The sequence below is a fragment of the Lactuca saligna genome, chromosome 7 (genome assembly GCF_052625555.1).
Source record: "Lactuca saligna cultivar CGN05327 chromosome 7, ASM5262555v1, whole genome shotgun sequence".
Taxonomy (NCBI): Eukaryota; Viridiplantae; Streptophyta; class Magnoliopsida; order Asterales; family Asteraceae; genus Lactuca; species Lactuca saligna.
The window spans coordinates 77,674,528-77,694,860 of record NC_136423.1 but is presented as its reverse complement, the minus strand read 5'-3'; positions in this window follow the sequence as shown (position 1 = coordinate 77,694,860).

Here is a 20,333-nt window from a genome sequence, read left to right as displayed (position 1 = left end):
GATTAGAATCCACACCATCTCTTGAATATTTGGCAAGAAAGTCATATAGGTCATGGAGACAGTGGGAGTCTAAAAGATCCTGAAAAAGGTTTCAAGAAGTAATCAAGAATAAAACCTGTATTTCATCGCTAACACACAAGTAGAGGTTTATAACGTATCGTGCTGACATTTCTGTGCCTTTTCCAGTTAAGTTGGCTATAAATTTGAGTTCTACATGTTCTTAATTGTTTGCATAACTACTAGGAAGCAATGGCATGCATTTGAGCTGCCAGGTGGCAAGAAGTTAAGATTACACAAGTTCAATCCATATAAGTTTGGATTTGTCATTATCCTTGTCTTATGACTATGGTTTTGATAATTCACATGGATAAGAACACATACACCATTAAATATAAGGGTCATAAGATTTCTCTTCGATTCAGGAAAATGATGGTAAGGAAACTCTTTCACTAAGTAGATTTTGAGTAGATAGCCATTATGGGAATGCCAAAAGGTCTAAACATTATGATTACGGCATCCCTCTTCATAATTGTTTAGACATACATTTGAGCTATCTAAGAGAGGTGTAGGATATTGATAAAGTCTTATCAAGGCAATTTAGTATCAGAAATCTGAACTTTGGTAAGAAAGTCAATAAAGTATTGATTTCTAGAAGTTCAGTTGATTTCTGGGTACATGTCAAAGTGAGTGGGAGCATAAGTGTTATGCTAATAATCATCATGTTAGCGGGAGCATGATAATTATGATAAGTATTGCAAGTTAGCAATGTTAATTATAGAAAACAAAAGTTTCAATTCGTGAGGTTGCAGGGGTTGAAAAGGTTGTTTTGCTATAATTAAGGGAGAGGAAATTATACTTCATCTCAAATCTAAAAGCTTAGATTGAGGTCTTAATCGTATTTAGTCAAGAATATATATGAATTTCATGTTGGGATGGCTCAACATAAGGAAATTCTATATATGGGCTCATTATTTGCGTTCTAAACTTCGATTATGATTACGGAATCCCTTTTCATAATCTGAATTATGAGAACATGGAAAATAGAAATGGAAATATTATAGCAAAAGACTGGTTTAGTCTTTATGTGAGACATCATGAATCGTGTCCCATATACTTCGGATATAGGATCGATTACATGTACTATATTCACTCTTTCTAAGTTTTTCCAAATGCTTGGGGCATGAAGAATGGAAAAAGGTCTAGAAATTGATATGACTAAAATGATTAAGCCATTGTCGAGGACAATCTAAGGTTTACCAAAGATTGGTTGATCAAGGACAGTTGGAAGCATAGTATTAATTCTGGAAGGACCATATTGATATAATCTGTAAGGAGGCAACTCTTGTTCAGAAGTGATTGTCAAAATGGAATATGGAAATGCTTCCAAGTTAGAAAGTATTCAATCTGTATGATTAGGAAACTTAATGCAAGAAGGATGTTTCCAAGGTGTTGATCTCCTTTGGAATACTCTCTAATGATTGTTGCTAAGTCTTTAAGAATTTGTGTATAATCATTACAAGAGGATCAATGCATATAAGTTTAGAATCTAAAAGATTTCAGTAAATGGCATGAATTTGGAATTCTTGCATTTTCAGTAAGATTTGGAATTGTGAAATGAGAATCATTGGAGTTATGTTCAATTGATATATTTCACAAAGTAAAGATCATAGACAAACATAGTATGCATACTTGGTGTGTGGCATGACTAGTGTTTATAAAAACATAGTGTACATGCTTAGAGCATAGGACAACTATTGTTTTAATTCAAGAATAAAGTTGATAGCTGAAACAACATACAATGAATAATGTGTAATCATATGCTGATAAATAAAAGGTGTTTTATTTATATTCATAAGTTCTAAGACCATATTGGATTCGATTATTATTGTGTTTCACTTTGCATGTTTTGTCTTCCAGAATAACTAGGTCATTGTTCTGATTGACTAAGTTATTCAAACCATCCACAATCGATCATATGTTAGAAGTAGATATGAATCAAGACTGTCATGGGTTGGGTTTGTAGAGGTCTAAGATGTTGGACAAGGTGGTGCTACAACACTCATGAGTGCTCATAAGTTCTGAGTATTGGATTCAACCCACGCTCATTGGAATCACTTCATGGATTTTATCATGAGTGATCATGAGACGATAATATCTTATATTCTTCAAACCTAGAGATATGAGTTGTTACTATGAGTTGGTTATACATTGATTGCACGAAAACGCATTGGTAACTCGATGTTATAAAACGTGCCTTTGTGTATGATTCAACAAGTAGTAGAACAAGCCATATGAGTTGAAGTTTGTCCATTCCTTTTACCTCCGGGATAAAAGGGATATCTGTGGGCCCCTCGATGATTTGATGATGACAAATGGAAGTTCTCGGTCGGGACAGGACTGATTTTATTTGTTCAATTAGTTAGTCGTCATAAATCGGAAATCGGGAAACAACAAATAGACATAGAGAATGATTATAATCCATGTCTCAGTCCATATGATATCTAAAATGGAGGAATATATGATCCCTTATCTAATAGACACGTCATTGATTTGTTCAGAGTTCGACAACGGCTTTAAGAGCTACGATTGCTAGTCGGGTTATGAAGTCATACTTGCAATAATAGTTTTAGACTTATCCAAGTGGGTGTCTGTTGGATTAGATGTCTAAGATCATAACTATTATTGGTATGTACTTGACCCGAGAGTAGCATGGTCCGTTTGGGTTGCATATCATCAGGACAATTGGTTAGGATGGACTTTTGAGAGAAGGTTATTTATGGTTTATTAATTTATTATAAGTTATAATATATTAATATGAAATCAAATGTTTTAATTAGTATCGATCAAGAATTAATTTGGAATTGATTTAGTGATCAAAAGAGACTAATTAAATCTATGGAGATTAATTATGATAATTATTTATATTTATATGTGTTGGGCTTATGATCCATGTTGGACCAAGTTTATGTATGGATACATTAAGAGTTGCGCCACATGAACCATGGATCATAAAACCCATGGGTATGGATTATGGGTGATACCCATGACCCTTGGAATCCTACATATAAATAGCTAGGTTACTCCATAGCCAAAATCACGACTTCTTTTCTTAGAGAAATATGGAGGTGTTTTGGTGCATGGAATTCTCTCTCAAGAGCCACCTTTGTACTAGGTGTGTTGTGATTCCATTTAAGGCATTTCATACTATTGGTGCTAAGCTCTTATGGCCAAATACATCAAGACTTCAAGCCACATAAAATGTATGTTTCCCTAACTAGTATATTATATGGTTTATGTCAAATGCATGCTAGTTATAGGTTTAATGCCTTGGAAACCATTTGCATGTATAATTAGTGAAAACATAGATCCAAGGTATTTAAGGTTGTATGTGCACCATAGGATGTTGTATTATACCAAAACCCAACACTTCCCAGCTCATGGTGTTGGCTACTGGAAGAGTCAACGACTTAACATATCCATTCCACCAAGTAAGGGCCCTGTCATAGAAAGTGCAAGCTGCAAATTTGACTTTGCTTGCTTCGGGACATGCACAAATTTCGAACACTGATTCTGTCTTTTTGAACCAGCGTGTTAGAGCATTGACATCTACAATGCCATCAAAAGACTTAGGTTTCTAATTTTTGAAGTATTTGTAGGAACATTCCCTCCGATACCCCTGACTGTGTCCCTGGCTAGCATTATTGGTACCGCCTCCAAAACCACTGGCACCATTTGTACTGATTTGCACCATGGCGGCTGCCATCGTGGCTGTTACGACAACTTGAAAAATAGTAGTGTCCATCTGTTGAGGAGGTGGTGGTGGCACAGTTGGTGGAGTGTTGTTGACACGCCTATTGGACTTACGTGGTGGCATCTTTCTGCCATAAGGGTTTAAGAGTGGAATATTGATAAGTCGTTGATAATGGCTATGAATCGAGTATTATCAAAACAGTGTGTCTCAACTATATAGTTATGTTGACTGCACAAGAATAGCAGTAAAAGACACATGAAGGGTCCAGCTGTATAGTTCTATAGTGTCATAAAATACTCCTATAGTATTTTAACTTTATGTTATGTTCTAGTGTTTCTTGGTATGTAGTGTTGGTATGTTTTAGACTCGTTGTTCACCACGACTATTCCCAAACACATATTGGTTGTATCTCAAATAAATATAGTTGATCAGGCTATATTTAATTCAAATATGATTACATAATTGTCTAGGCTTAACCACATCATCCAATTCATCTAAATACTTTTTATATGGTTCTTGATGTGGTATTGTTGCTAGTATGTATGTATGTACGTATACTTTCACAAAATACTTGTATTTTAAAAGTATAATGTTAGTTAGGGTGTTTTTAGTCCCACTGTATTTATAGTTGTATATCTTATGTGGCTGGATGTACTTAGTTCACTATAAACAATGCTTTGATACCAATCTTTCACACCCTCGAACCGATGAAACGACGGAAACATCCAGGGTGGATGATGTTGTGTACACCTTTACTGGCCTCAACTACAACCTCCATCACCTCCAAACCTTAGTCACGAAATTCTAGCCCATTTTGAGTGTTCTTGAGCCATTATTGTGTGTTCTTGGTGATTTTGAAGCTTGAGAAGGAAGAGGAAGCTTGTGGATTCAAGAGGAGGCAAGTAGATCCAGAGTTTGTGCTCATTTCTGATTCATTTGAGGTATAAAGTCTATACATTGTCTATTCATCTACTAGATCCCTTCATGGAGTAGTTTAGGGCTTTAAGGAACCATTTTTTGAACTATTCATGGATGCAAGCATGTTTGGGGTCAAGACTTCAGATCTAGAATCTTTGAGGGACTCCATGTCACCAAGGTGCCAAATTTATGGCGATAGGAGCCCCATGCATCATAAGAACAACTTTTAGAGCCTTTTAAGATAAATAACCCATGCATACACATAAAGGTAGAAAATTTACATGAAATATCGACCCTAGGGAACCAGATCTGTGTTTTGGATGAATTAAGCCCGACTAAAATCGACTGTATGTAATTAGACTTTGGGGGTCTCGACGAGTCGTTCATAGGACTCGGTGAGTTCGGTCGTGGTCCTTCAACCTTTTCTGTTATTGAGCAAAATCAATGAGTCTAGAAGATGACTCAGGGAGTTCGACGTGTTTATGAACTTGAAGATCAAAGAACTCGAAGAGTTCAAGGATAAACTCGGCGAGTTGTGAGCAAATGTCCCGACTGATATGAAGAGGAACTTGGTGAGTTTAAGGATGAAGTCGACAAGTTCAAGAGAAAAATGTCCCAATATATATGAAGAGGAACTCAACAAGTTCAAGGATGAACTCGGCGAGTTGCGAGTGAAATGCCTTGACTTGTATGAAGGGGAACTCAACGAGTTCATTGGAGAAGTCGATGAGTAGGATCGAGACTCCAGAGTTTTATGGACCAAGGAACTCGACGGGATGATGGACCAACTGGGCGAGTTGAGTCAATAAGAATGTCGACTTGGACCCAAAGGTTGACTTTGACCAGAGTGTTGACCTTTGACCAGCGTTGACCCATAAAGGGGTCATGAGTATGAAAGAGTAATTAAAAGGGATGTTATGTGTAGGAGTTTGCGGAGAGTTGATCCTAGAGTCGTGGACAGTTCATTTACTTCACGACATTGAGGTGAGTTACCTTCCAGTAGCAGTAGGTCTAAGGCACCAAGGCCGGACTACTAGTAAGAGTCATAGTAGAGATGCTTGTCTTTGTGATAATTATTTGGTATGTCTCTATTTATTATATTTATATGCTACTACGCTTTGATGTTATGTGATATGCAACAGGAGGGGTAGGATCGACCCCAGTATCGGTCGATAGGCCCGAAGGGGTATGCTAGCATGTCACACCCCGAAAACCGAAGGCGGAAACATTTTCGGGGTTGACTCCACGTTGAGTATCAAATCCATTGCACATAGTAAGTAAAGTAAAACAACCATTACATTACATAAGAAAAGTTTTACAGTTGTTTCAAAAGTAAAGTTTGTACAGTTGTGATACATAGTATATATAAACAAAATGAAACGGATCTTCATGTACACCGTCTTCAAGCAAAAAGGATCTTCGGGTACCTGTTCTAACGCTGACCTGAGAACACAAGCGGTTTGAAAATCAGCATAAAGCTGGTGAGTTCATAAGCGGTTTTTGTTTGTGAAAATGTTTCAAGTTTCCTTTCTGTTTCTGAAATGTTATGTATACCAAGAAAATACCGTATTTTCTTAAAAGTTGGTTATTGTTTCACAAATGTAAAGTATAGTAAGTTTGTACACTGAAAACATAGCTGCTTTGGTGAAAATGTATAGTTTGGTTATCCGACTTGTTAAACTGTTATGTTTACTTATCATGTATTCCCAGGAAAGTCCCATACTTTCCTTATTCTATATTACCAATTGTAAAAGATGTAATGTCATCCAGTTTGTTATTCTTTCTAGTTATGTAAGTGTTACCCAGGAAAGCCCCATTGAGATGCTGTGTATGAATCACTCACATATTCTTCTGAATTATATGTATCTGCGATGCATGTTGATTTCCAATGTGAGTGATGTAAAAGATGTAAACGTGGTTAGGTTCCATGTTTTCCCCAGGAAAGTCCCATACTTTCCTGAATGTTGATTACTGTACGTGAAAGATGTAAAAGATGTATAAGTGGTTTATTATTACTATAAGTAAATCTCTGTTATCCTAATTGTGAGTTCCATAACCATACAATAGACTAAACCTGTGACAATAAGTAGTCCACATGTGGCAATAAGTAGTCCACATACTTATGACTTTCATCACCCTTGAACCATTTCGGTTCAGCTGTAGCTAGCAGCCAGGTGTGAGGTAGTCGGCCCCGTATAGATCTATACACTCAAGTCACGCTCTCTAAATACCAGAGATTCTGGTTATGGGTGTAGTCCTCCACTCGCGTACCTCTGTGGAGTGTTCACCGAGGACGTGTCTCCAATCATACAGGATTAACAAATTTACTAGTAATAATATGATAGTCCTCCACTCGCGTATATGTGTGGAGTGTTTCCGAGGACAAAACAGTGTACAGGTATTATATTCAAATGTCTAATCTCATGCTTTTAGCTGATAAAATATGGAAAGCCATTTGTGAAATATATGTAAAACATAACAGTTTAAAGACGTATTTCACAAATATATGTTACGTGTTCTACATGTTCAAATGGTTATCAGTTGTGGTAATCAGTAATAAAAGCATATGGAATATGAATCACACATTTGAAAACATGTTTTGAGTACAAGAATTCCCTTGTACTTTGCTTGTGTTCCCACCCTGAAAACAGTGAAAACAGTGAAAAAAGGTAGGGGTATGAACTCACCGGACTCAGAAATGCGTCGGTTTTGGATACTAAACGTTGGTTTGGGGTTTGATTACTCATGATGTCCCTATGTAAAATGAAATAATGTCCATATTTATACAATTAGGGATACATTCACTAATCATATGGAACATTACACTCCAACGAGGTTAAACACCTCAAAACGAGCGTTTGGAGTGACCCGGGTGACATCTTCGGACGTGTAATGGCACTAGGGACTTAGGACTTGAGTTTACTCCCAGGAGTAAACATTTTAAGGAGTTTACAACCATAAAACACACACATACATGAGTTTACGGCCGTAAACTCATGTGGGTGTGATTTTGAGTGTTTAATGGCTTAAATGGACATAGGGATTGTTGGAATGGATTTCTAAAATGCCTTGGAATGAATTAAATGTAATTTTACCACAAAGAAGGGAGTTTACGGCCACCACCTTGGAGTTTACGGCCGTAAACTACCCATGGTCAAGAGAAATTGTTTTAAGGCCTAAGGAGCAATCACATGTGATTCTAACTAATTTTCTAAGGTTTGGTATCAATTTTAGGCTTCAAATAACACATTTATATGAGTTTACGGCCTAGATACATACTCTCTGGCCGTAAACTCGAATATGAGTAATAAAAATTAGGTTTTGATGCTAAGAACAATCACATGTGATTCTAGGAATTTATCCAAGCCTTTGGGGTGGTTTAAGGCATCATTTAACAAAGTTTTATGAGTTTACGGCCAAGGGTATGTTCCCAGGTTGTAAACTCCTATAAGTGGCATTTTTTTTGTGTTACAAACCCTTAAACTATTTTTAGATGCATCTAGATTTTACCACAAGGCCATTGGTTGAGTCTCAAGGCATTTGGACATGATTTAAGGCACTTAATCCCCATTTTAGAGTAGTTTACGGCCCAAGAAGGTGACTTGGCCGTAAACTCTCTTTTGTCCCATAAAATTCATGTTTTAGATGTTTCAAGTCCCGATTAACAAGCCTTAAGGTCATATCTAAGTCCCAACTATGATTTGGAAGGGTAATTTGGCTCAAAAAACCCCCATTTTTAGGAGTTTACGGCCCAAGCTTGATCCTTGGCCGTAAACTCATGTTCTTGGTCCCCAAAACATAATTTAAACATCAATTTGAAGGCTAAAGAGGTTGAATAACAAGTTAGGGGTGTTACCTCTTTGATTGGAAGCCTTAAATCTTTGTTTTGGACCTTTGATTATGGATGAGGAGAGTGGTTGTGAGAGTTCTATGAGAAAATGGCCAAAGGCTTCAAATGGAGGATTAAGACACATTTTATAGTGTCTAAGTTTTGGACACAGTGGAATTCTACCCGATACCGGCGTTAGATGAGGCTTTTGGTCGTACCCGATTAGGTTGCCGTAACCCGATACGGTAATTTCTAGAAATATTTCGATCACTAAAGTTGGGTGTTAACATGATTTCTAAATGTATTAAGACACCCATTAAGTCATTTAAATATGTACCGGTTAATGACTTAGTTAAACGGAAGATCGGAAATTGAATTTGGAAACGACGATTGGTTGCGTGAATTGTACTACGAAAGAGTTACAAGAATGATACGGAAATTTCGGGTTGTTGCATTATCCCCCCGTTAAAGGGAATTTCGTCCCGAAATTCAAAGTTTAAAAAGCAAGACAAGATACAAATCATGGATCTAGAAAGAGTTGTGGAAACTTCTGTTTCATTGAATCTTCTCGTTCCCAAGTAAATTCCGGTCCCCGCTTGGCATTCCAGCGAACCTTCACTAACGGGATGCGACTTTTTTTTGTACGTTTGACTTCTCGATCCATGATTTCGATCGGTTCCTCCACAAAGTTAAGGTTTTCATTGATCTTGATCTCGTCTATGGGAATCATTAGGGTTTCATCGGATAGGCACTTTTTGAGATTTGAAACATGGAAGACAGGATGAATGTTACTGAGTTCATGAGGTAAACTAAGTTTATAGGCAACTGGACCGATCCTGGAGAGGATCTCGAAGGGTCCAATGTACCTTGGATTAAGTTTCCCACGCTTACCAAAGCGTTCAGTGTCTTTCTAGGGCGAGACCTTCAACAGTACACGGTCTCCAACCTGGAATTCTAGTGGTTTCTGACGATTATCAGCGTAACTCTTTTGGCGATCACATGAAGCTTTCAATTGGTTATGGATTTGAATGATCTTTTCGGTGATTTCACGGATGATTTCAGGACCAGTGAGAGCACTGTCGGGGACTCGACTCCTGGCTAACTGTGTATCCCCCACCTCGGTCCAGCACAGAGGGGATCTGCACTTACGAACGTATAGGGCTTCAAACGGAGCAGCCCTAATGCTGGTGTGGTAACTGTTGTTGTATGAGAATTCGATCAAGGATAGATGTGTATCCCACGACTTTCCAAAGTCAATGACACATGCTCTAAGCATGTCCTCCAGGGTTTGGATTGTTCTCTCACTCTGTCCATCGGTCTGGGGATGATACACAGTGCTCATATCTAGCTTTGTTCCAAGGGATTTCTGAAGGGATTGCCAGAATCTGGAGGTAAACCTGCTATCTCGATCAGAGATAATGGATACAGGTACACCATGTAGACACACTACCTCCTGGATGTAGATTCGCGCGAGTCTTTCGATCTTGTATGATTCTTTGATCGGAATGAAGTGAGCGGATTTTTTCAGACGATCGACAATTACCCAAATGGTATCGTACCCACTAGAACACTTGGGCAGTTTGGTGATGATGTCCATGGTAATCATCTCCCATTTCCACTCGGGGAATTCGGGCTGTTGGAGCACACCTGAGGGTTTCTGATGTTCAACTTTGACTTTGGCGCAAGTAAGACACTTGCCCACGAAGGTAGTTATTTCAGCTTTCATGTTTGGCCACTAGTATTGCTTCTTGAGATCCAGGTACATCTTCTCCGAACCTGGGTGAACAGAGTATTTGGTTCTGTGTGCTTCCTCCATGACTATTTCCCTGAATCCTCTAGATTTGGGAATCCAGATTCGATCCATGAAACAGTAAACTCCGTCACCTCTGATCTCAAGTTTCTTTTCCATTCCTCTCAAGGTTTCATTTGACATGTTCTTGGGTTTGAGGGCTATTAACTGGGTTTCTCGGATTTGCATGGGTAGGTTGGAATGGATGGTCATCGTCTGGTTCTTCACTTTGTGGCCTGCACTATCCTTTCGGCTAAGGGCATCTGCTACCACATTGTCCTTGCCGAGGTGGTAACGGATTTCACACTCATAATCATTGAGTAGTTCTACCCATCGTCGTTGCCTCATGTTTAAGTCTTTCTGATCAAAGATGTGCTGCAGGCTCTTGTGATCACTGAAGATCGTGCACTTGGTTCCGTAGAGGTAATGTCTCCAAATCTTCAATGCAAAGACTACGACTCCTAGTTCCAAGTCGTGTGTAGTATAGTTGACCTCGTGTGCTTTCAGCTGTCTTGAGACATAGGCAATCACCTTTCCCCTTTGCATAAGCACACAGCCTAAACCTTGATTAGACGCATCGCAGTAGACAACGAAGTCCTCTGTTCCTTCGGGCAAAGACAGAACAGGCGCGCTGCATAAGGCTTTCTTCAACGTTTGGAATGCAGTTTCTTGTTTATCACTCCAACAAAAGGGTACACCTTTCTAAGTTAGAGTGGTTAAAGGTTTGGCGATTTTGGAAAAATTCTGAATGAATCTCCGATAGTAGCCGGCGAGACCCAAAAATTGACGAATTTCTGTGGGTGTCTTCGGTGCCGACCAATTCTCTATCACTTTAATCTTGGAAGGATCTACGTGAATACCCTCCTCGCTTACTACGTGACCGAGGAAAGTTACCTTCCGTATCCAGAATTCGCACTTGGAAAATTTCGCGTATAGCTTTTCGGATCTAAGGGTCTCCAACACTAATCTCAAGTTTTGCTTGTGGTCTTCTTCGTTTCGGGAGTAGACGAGTTTGTCGTCAATGAACACGATGACGAACTTGTCTAAGAAGGGACGGCACACCCAATTCATCAGGTCCATGAACACAGTCAGTGCATTGGTTAGACCGAGGGCATCACTACGAACTCGTAGTGTCCATACCGAGTCCTAAAAGCTGTTTTGGAAACATCAATCTCCTGGACTCGTAACTGATGGTACCCTGATCGAAGGTCTATCTTTGAAAAGTAGCTGGCTCCCTGGAGTTGATCGAAGCGGTCATCTATTCACGGAAGAGGATATCGGTTCTTAACGGTCAACTTGTTCAGTTCACGGTAGTCGATACACATTCGAAAGGATCCATCTTTCTTCTTGACAAACAGTACTGGAGCTCCCCAAGGTGAGGAACTCGGTCTAATGAATCCTGTACTTAGCAACTCATTAAGTTGACTGGATAACTCTTGCATTTCTGCTAGAGCTAAGCGATACGGAGACTTTGCTACGGGGGTACCTCCAGGAATTAGGTCAATACAGAACTCGACCTGACGTTCGGGAGGAATTCCTGGAAGCTCTTCGGGAAACACATCTGGAAAGTTATAGACTTCGAGGATGCTCGCAAGGTCTCTAACTTCTTGTTTCTCGTTGATCACATGGGTTAAGAATGCAATGCACTCCTTTCGAAGGAGCTTTCGAGCTTTGATGCAGGAAATGATATGAAGATTGGAACTGGGTTTATCGCCATAGATTACGAGAGTTTGATTCGAAGGAAGATTGAGACGGATGGCTTTTTCGCAACAAAGGATATCAGCATGATTGGAACTCAACCAATCCATGCCAATGATGACATCAAAGCTCTTAATGGAAACAGGCATGAGATCTATAGGGAATGAGTGGTCATTTAGAGTAAGCGTACAACCTATGAATACATCGTTAGCGCTTTCTTTCTCACCGTTAGCTATCTCGATGGTAAACGTTTCAGTTAGTGGTTGAGGATTAGGTTTTAGTTTATGTTTGAAGGCATGACTAACAAAACTCCTTTCAGCACCCAAATCAAAAAGAATACTAGCATATGAGTTGTCGAGAAGGAACGTACCCGAAACAACAGTGGGATCAGCGACTGCTTCCTCCCGTCCCATGGTTAGAACCCTTCCGGTGTTATCAGCAGTTGACTTCTTGGGACAGTTCCTTTTAAAGTGCCCAACTTCTCCACAGTTGTAGTAGGCTTGACTAACACCTGCTCCAGATGATTGGTTGGCCGATTGGGTAGGAGTTTTGCAGAATCGAATTGTGTGCCCTTTCTTACCACAGTTGGTACAGGATAGTTCTCGGCAGAGACCAGGATGATGATGCTATTTGCACTTGTCACACAGAGGAAGATTACCATCATATTTACTGGTAGGAGTTGGAGTTGTGGATCCCACGACAGAAGTAGCAGCAACAGGGGTAGTAGCAGCATGGACTGCTACAGTCTGCTATTTCTTGGAAGATCCTTGAGATGATTGACCCTTCTTCTTCTTCCAAAATTTTCTCTTTTCGCCACTCCTTTGAGTCGGCTCAGAAGTGGTAGTGATTTCCTTAACGTCACCGCTGTGATCGATCAGAGTTTGAGCTAAAGTCTTGGCACTATCATAAGTATCCGGTAGAGCAGCCAATACATGACTCTTTGTCGGTTGGGATTACCCCCAAACGAACCTTTCAATCTTCTTGTTTTCAGGAGTGACTAATCCCAGGCAGAGAAGTGCGAGATCATCGAATCGGGAAGTGTATGCAGCAATGTCGGAACCTTTCATCTTCAGGTTCCAGAGCTTGTGCTCTAGTTTCTGCATTTCACCACGGGGGCAGTACTCGACTATAAGGAGTTCTTTCATGGCTTCCCAGCCCATGGCATTGGCTACGGGTAAGGTTAGAGATTTGACTCGGCCATTCCACCAAGTCAAGGCTTTATCAACGAAGGTACATGCCGCGAATTTAACTTTATCGGACTCCGCACAAGCACATATTTCAAAGATGGACTTGATTTTCTCGAACCATCGGGATAAAGAAATGACACCTCCAACGCCATTGAAGGATGTTGGTTTCGCGTTCATGAAATCATTGTAGGAACCCCCTCTTTGATGTCCCTGGCTAACTTCAGGGTTTTGAGATTGGGGACCACCTCCTGAACCACTAGGGTTCATTTGTGACATGGCTGCCACCATTGCAGCTGTCATGACTGTCTGGAGTGATGCTAGGTCAAATTGGGGAGGAGGTGGCGGCGAAGAAGGATTGTTGTTGTTCTTTGATCTGGGTCTCTTTCGGGGAGGCATCTTGATCTAATAAGATCAAGAAAGAGAGGATGGTAAGTCCTCTACATTGAATCGATAGATACGGTAGTTATATGATTCGAATAAGTGATAAAGCAGGAAAGAGTTATCGAAATAGATAATTTGTTGCTAAGAATAATCACAGAAAGCCACTCGAATAAGGATTACTACAGAGGATTGGGCTCGAGAAATACTCCCATAGTATTTCATGAATTGCTTACGACAATGGTTTGATGTTTAGGATATTAGGGTAAGTTTTAGGCATGCCGCATACCACAGTCACTCCCAAGCACATGTTGGTCGTGTCTCGAATGAATATAGTTGGCCAGGCTATATTGACCCTAGACACGACTACATAACTGCCCAGGTTTAACCATAGTACACAACACCCAATTACTTATGTTTTGTTCTACTTGTGGTTATGGATGACGACGGTTCGGTATACTTGTATACTTTTGAAAATACTTATAGTTTGAAGATACTTTTAATTCAGAGCACTTAGGCCCGTTTAGTGTTTATAGTTTTATACCATGTAAGGTTTGGTATACTTCATTCACTATAAACAAGGGCTCTGATACCAATCTGTCACACCCCAAAAACCGAAGGCGGAAACATTTCCGGGGTTGACTCCACGTTGAGTATCAAATCCAATGCACATAGTAAGTAAAGTAAAACAACCATTACATTACATAAGAAAAGTTTTACAGTTGTTTCAAAAGTAAAGTTTGTACAGTTGTGATACATAGTATATATAAACAAAATGAAACGGATCTTCATGTACATCATCTTCAAGCAAAAAGGATCTTCGGGTACCTGTTCTAACGCTGACCTGAGAACACAAGCGGTTTGAAAATCGGCATAAAGCTGGTGAGTTCATAAGCGGTTTTTGTTTGTGAAAATGTTTCAAGTTTCCTTTCTGTTTCTGAAATGTTATGTATACCAAGAAAATCTTGTATTTTCTTAACAGTTGGTTATTGTTTCACAAATGTAAAGTATAGTAAGTTTGTACACTGAAAACATATCTGCTCATGTGAAAATGTATAGTTTGGTTATCCGACTTGTTAAACTGTTCTGTTTACTTATCATGTATTCCCAGGAAAGTCCCATACTTTCCTTATTGTATATTACTAATTGTAAAAGATGTAATGTCATCTAGTTTGTTATTCTTTCTATTTATGTAAGTGTTACCCAGGAAAGCCCCATGCTTTCCTGCATGTTGGTTTCCAATGTGAGTGATGTAAAAGATGAAAACGTGGTTAGGTTCCATGTTTTCCCCAGGAAAGTCCCATACTTTCCTGAATGTTGATTACTGTACGTGAAAGATGTAAAAGATGTAAAAGATGTATAAGTGGTTTATTATTACTATAAGTAAATCTATGTTATCCTAATTGTGAGTTCCATAACCATACAATAGACTAAACCTATGGCAATAAGCAGTCCACATGTGGCAATAAGTAGTCCACATACTTATGACTTTTGTCACCCTTGAACCATTTCGGTTCGGTTGTAGCTAGCAGCCAGGTGTGGGGTATTCAGCCCCGTATAGATCTATACACTCAAGTCACGCTCTCTAAATACCAGAGATTCTGGTTATGGGTGTAGTCCTCCACTCGCATATCTCTGTGGAGTGTTCACCGAGGACGTGTCTCCAATCATACCGGATTAACAAATTTACTAGTAATAATATATGATAGTCCTCCACTCGCGTATATGTGTGGAGTGTTACCGAGGAAAAAACAGTGTACAGGTATTATATTCAAATGTCTAATGTCATGCTTTTAACTGATAAAATATGGAAAGCCATTTGTGAAATATATGTAAAACATAACAGTTTAAAAACCTATTTCACAAATATATGTTACGTGTTCTGCATGTTCAAATGGTTATCAGTTGTGGTAATTAGTAATAAAAGCATGTGGAATATGAATCACACATTTGAAAACATGTTTTGAGTACAAGAATTCCCTTGTGCTTTGCTTGTGTTCCCCACTGAAAACAGTGAAAAGAGTGAAAAAAGGTAGGGGTATGAACTCACCGGACTCGGAAATGCGTCGGTTTTGGATACTAAACGTTGGTTTGGGGTTTGATTACTCGTGATGTCCCTATGTAAAATGAAATAATGTCCATATTTATACAATTAGGGATACATTCACTAATCATATGGAACATTACACTCCAACGAGGTTAAACACCTCAAAACGAGCGTTTGGAGTGACCCGGGTGACATCTTCGGACATGTAATGGCACTAGCGACTTGGGACTTGAGTTTACTCCCAAGAGTAAACATTTTAAGGAGTTTACAGCCATAAAACACACACATACATGAGTTTACGGCCCTAAACTCATGTGGGTGTGATTTTGAGTGTTTAATGGCTTAAATGGACATAGGGATTGTTGGAATGGATTTCTAAAATGCCTTGGAATGAATTAAATGTAATTTTACCACAAAGAAGGGAGTTTACGGCCACCACCTTGGAGTTTACGGCCGTAAACTACCCATGGTCAAGAGAAATTGTTTTAAGGCCTAAGGAGCAATCACATGTGATTCTAACTAATTTTCTAAGGTTTGGTATCAATTTTAGGCTTCAAATAACACATTTATATGAGTTTACGGCCTAGATACATACTCTCTGGCCGTAAAATCGAATATGAGTAATAAAAATTAGGTTTTGATGCTAAGAACAATCACATGTGATTCTAGGAATTTATCCAAGCCTTTGGGGTGGTTTAAGGCATCATTTAACAAAGTTTTATGAGTTTACGGCCAAGGGTATGTTCCCAGGTTGTAAACTCCTATAAGTGGCATTTTTGTTGTGTTACAAACCCTTAAACTATTTTTAGATGCATCTAGATTTTACCACAAGGCCATTGGTTGAGTCTCAAGGCATTTGGACATGATTTAAGGCACTTAATCCCCATTTTAGAGTAGTTTACGGCCCAAGAAGGTGACTTGGCCGTAAACTCTCTTTTTTCCCATAAAATTCATGTTTTAGATGTTTCAAGTCCCGATTAGCAAGCCTTAAGGTCATATCTAAGTCCCAACTATGATTTGGAACGGTAATTTGGCTCAAGAAAACCCCATTTTTAGGAGTTTACGGCCCAAGCTTGATCCTTGGCCGTAAACTCATGTTCTTGGTCCCCAAAACATAATTTAAACATCAATTTGAAGGCTAAAGAGGTTGAATAACAAGTTAGGGGTGTTACCTCTTTGATTGGAAGCCTTAAATCTTTGTTTTGGACCTTTGATTATGGATGAGGAGAGAGCTTGTGAGAGTTCTATGAGAAAATGGCCAAAGGCTTCAAATGGAGGATTAAGACACATTTTATAGTGTCTAACTTTTGGACACGGTGGAATTCTACCCGATACCGGCGTTAGACGAGGCTTTTGGTCGTACCCGATTAGGTTGCCGTAACCCGATACGGTAATTTCTAGAAATATTCCGATCACTAAATTTGGGTGTTAACATGATTTCTAAATGTATTAAGACACCCATTAATTCATTTAAATATGTACCGGTTAATGACTTAATTAAACAGAAGATCGAAAATCGAATTTGGAATCGACGATTGGTTGCGTGAATTGTACTACGAAAGAGTTACAAGAATGATACGGAAATTACGGGTTGTTACATAGCACCCAGATAAGCTAGGCAGTATATGATTATATGTTTATGCACTAGGATACTATGTGATAGAGTAAGAGTGAAATAGTCCCCGGTACTAGCCAAAAGGACCAAAGGGGTAGGCCAAGACCCTGATAATGCTAGGCAAGGTACCGATCGAAAGGACTGAAGGGTATGAAGGTACCCTGATATGCTAGGCTAGGTCCCGATCGATAGTACCGAAAGGGTAGGTCAGCACCTTGATATGCTAGGTAGTTACCAGTTGAAGGAGACCGAAGGGTGATGGGTTTTAGCCATAAGAACATCCTATGTACTCATGCAAACCCTAATGCTTGGATCTAGGTTTCTCTATTGTACATGCATTCATCCAATACTTTAAACCCTATATCTAGCATATGATAATCGATATTAATATATGAATTAGGGTTTAGATCATACCTTTATTGTTATGTAACAATAACAATCTCAAATCCTCCTTGTAATGGCTTTAGAAAGCTTAGAGTCACAAGTGTCACTCCTCTAACGGCTCACAAACACGAAGAGAAAGAGGATGAAGAAGAAGAAGAGAGGACGCACCCAAAAACGTGTGGAAACAATAAGGAAACTCTTCGCCACATTTTTGGTGCTCTAGGGATCCTTAAATAGTGAGGCTATTAGGGTTATCTAACAAGGAAACCCTAATTTGACTGCTTAGGCCTTAAGCAACCAATGGACTCCCTCCTCATAGGCCTAGGACGATTTCTAATGGGTTTCCCCATAGAATTCGTCCACCCTTCTAATATGGAGTCCATTAGCCCAATATTCAACTATCATGCAATTGATAGTTCTAGTCCCTTAAGTTTAATTAATGTCTTTTAGCCACAAAATTATTTCTTAATTAATTATTGACTAATATTAATTAAACAATATGATTTCTCCTTTAATATATTATTCTCATAATATATTAATAAATCATAATTAATCCTCTCTCTCTCTCTCCATACTTCATCCTATCAAGTTGCTTTGGTGAAGGCAACCGAAAAGGACCATGCACCATCGGGTCAAGTACACACCAAAACAGTTATGGACTTAGACACTAATCCAACAGTCTCCTATTTGGATAAGTCTAATAACTATTCTTTGTATGACTTCAGATCCTGATCTGCAATCGTAGCTTTCAAAAACTGCTATCAACTCTGATCTTATCAGGTATGCGTCCTTTAGATAAGGGATCATATATTCCTCCATTCTAGATATCGTATAGACTGAGACATGGATTTAAATCATTCTCTCTGTCTATGTGTTGTTTCCCGATTTCCGATTTATGATTACTGACAACAAACTACAATTGAACACATCAAATTAGTCTCGGTTTGGCCAAGCTCTTAGGGTGTCATCACTAAATCATCGAGGGGCCCACATACATCGTTTTCATCCCACTTTGGATAAAAAGAATGGATAAACTTTGATTCAATTCTTTCTTGCACTCACTCACCAAATCACCCACAACAATATGTTTTATAACACCAAGTTACTGGTGCGTTTACATATTATCAATGTGTAACCGACTTGCAAGACACAACTCACATATCTCGGTTTCAAGAATATAAGATATTATCGTCTCACCAATCACTCATGATAAAATCCATAAAGTGATCCAAGTGAGCGTGGGTTTATTCCAACACTCAAATCATATTCATAAGCACTCATGAACGTTGTAGCACACCAATTCATGACAGTCTTCATTCATACCTACTTCCAACATATGAACCACTGTGGACCGTTCGAATAATTTGATTATTCTGAAATAATTTAATTATTCAGGAAGTCAAAACATGCAAAGTGAAACACAAGAATAATACTAATCCTATATGGCCCCAAACCTTTGTGTATAAATAAAACACCTTTTATTTAATCACCATATTGATTACTCATTATTTGTTGTTTCGGGTAATCAACTTTTTACTTGAATTATAACAACAATTGTACCATGCTCTTAGCATGCACCCAATGTTTACTTATGGTCCTTACTTTGTGAAATAGATCAGATGAACACATTTCCAATCATACTCATTTCATAACTCCCAATCCTTATCATAAGCATAAGAATATCAAATTATTGCCACTTATAAAATATGCTAGATTCTAACATTTTATGCAATGATCCTTTCATAAAGCCATAGCTCAAAATCATCAAGATTTGGCCAATCTCTATCAGAAAAAATTCTATAGATATGATGTCTCTCACTCAAGGTATGTCGCACCCCCAAACCAAGGATGGCGGAAACGTCCGAGGGTGGAGGACTTCATGTAGAGTATCACAACAATGAGTATAATAGTGCTCAAAGTAAATACAACCAACACAAATATAATTGAAAATGTTACATCGAAGCACATGTTTACATGATTCACATCAGTTACATTATAATACGAAATGAACTGTTTGACGATTTATCGTCCCATCCTCAAAACGTTGTTGATTTCCTGTGTTCACTGAATTCCTGAGAATACAAGTAGTTTTGAAAAGTGTCAACACAAAGGTTGGTGAGTTCATAAGAGATTTCGTTAGAAAAGTAAATCGTTTTCCTCGAAAAAGCGTTAGAGTATGTATCCATAAAATCCGATATTTTCTTTAAAACCTGTGTAATGTCGTCTTATGACTGAAGACCAAAATGTATAAGTAACCCTTCTTATTAGTAGAAAATGTTATGTATTTAAATGGACATGGACACTTTTGAATTAAACGAAATTTCTGTTCGTTCTCATGTTTGTTAATACATTATATATATGTAGTCCTAAATTAGAGGACCGAGTAATAACAAGTATTGACCATACTTAAAAGTATAAATGCGGTTTCAAATGATGTGTAGTCGTAACTACCAAAACCAAAAGTGTACAGTAATATCTGTACTCATAGAGATAAAAAGGTGATTTTAAATCGACATAAAACTCGTTTAGGTTTTAAAAATAAAATCCCGCAAACTTATGGATTGTTATATCCCTATGTGAGTCGCTATAATCATACTATGACTATGTGAACCTGCCACGACGTTCTCAGTGTCGCGAAAAATAAAATGACATTTGTCACCCGTAGACCTGCAGGTCCAACTGTAGCTAGCAGCAAGGTGTGGGGTGTCAATCCCAATATAGATCTATATACAAGTAT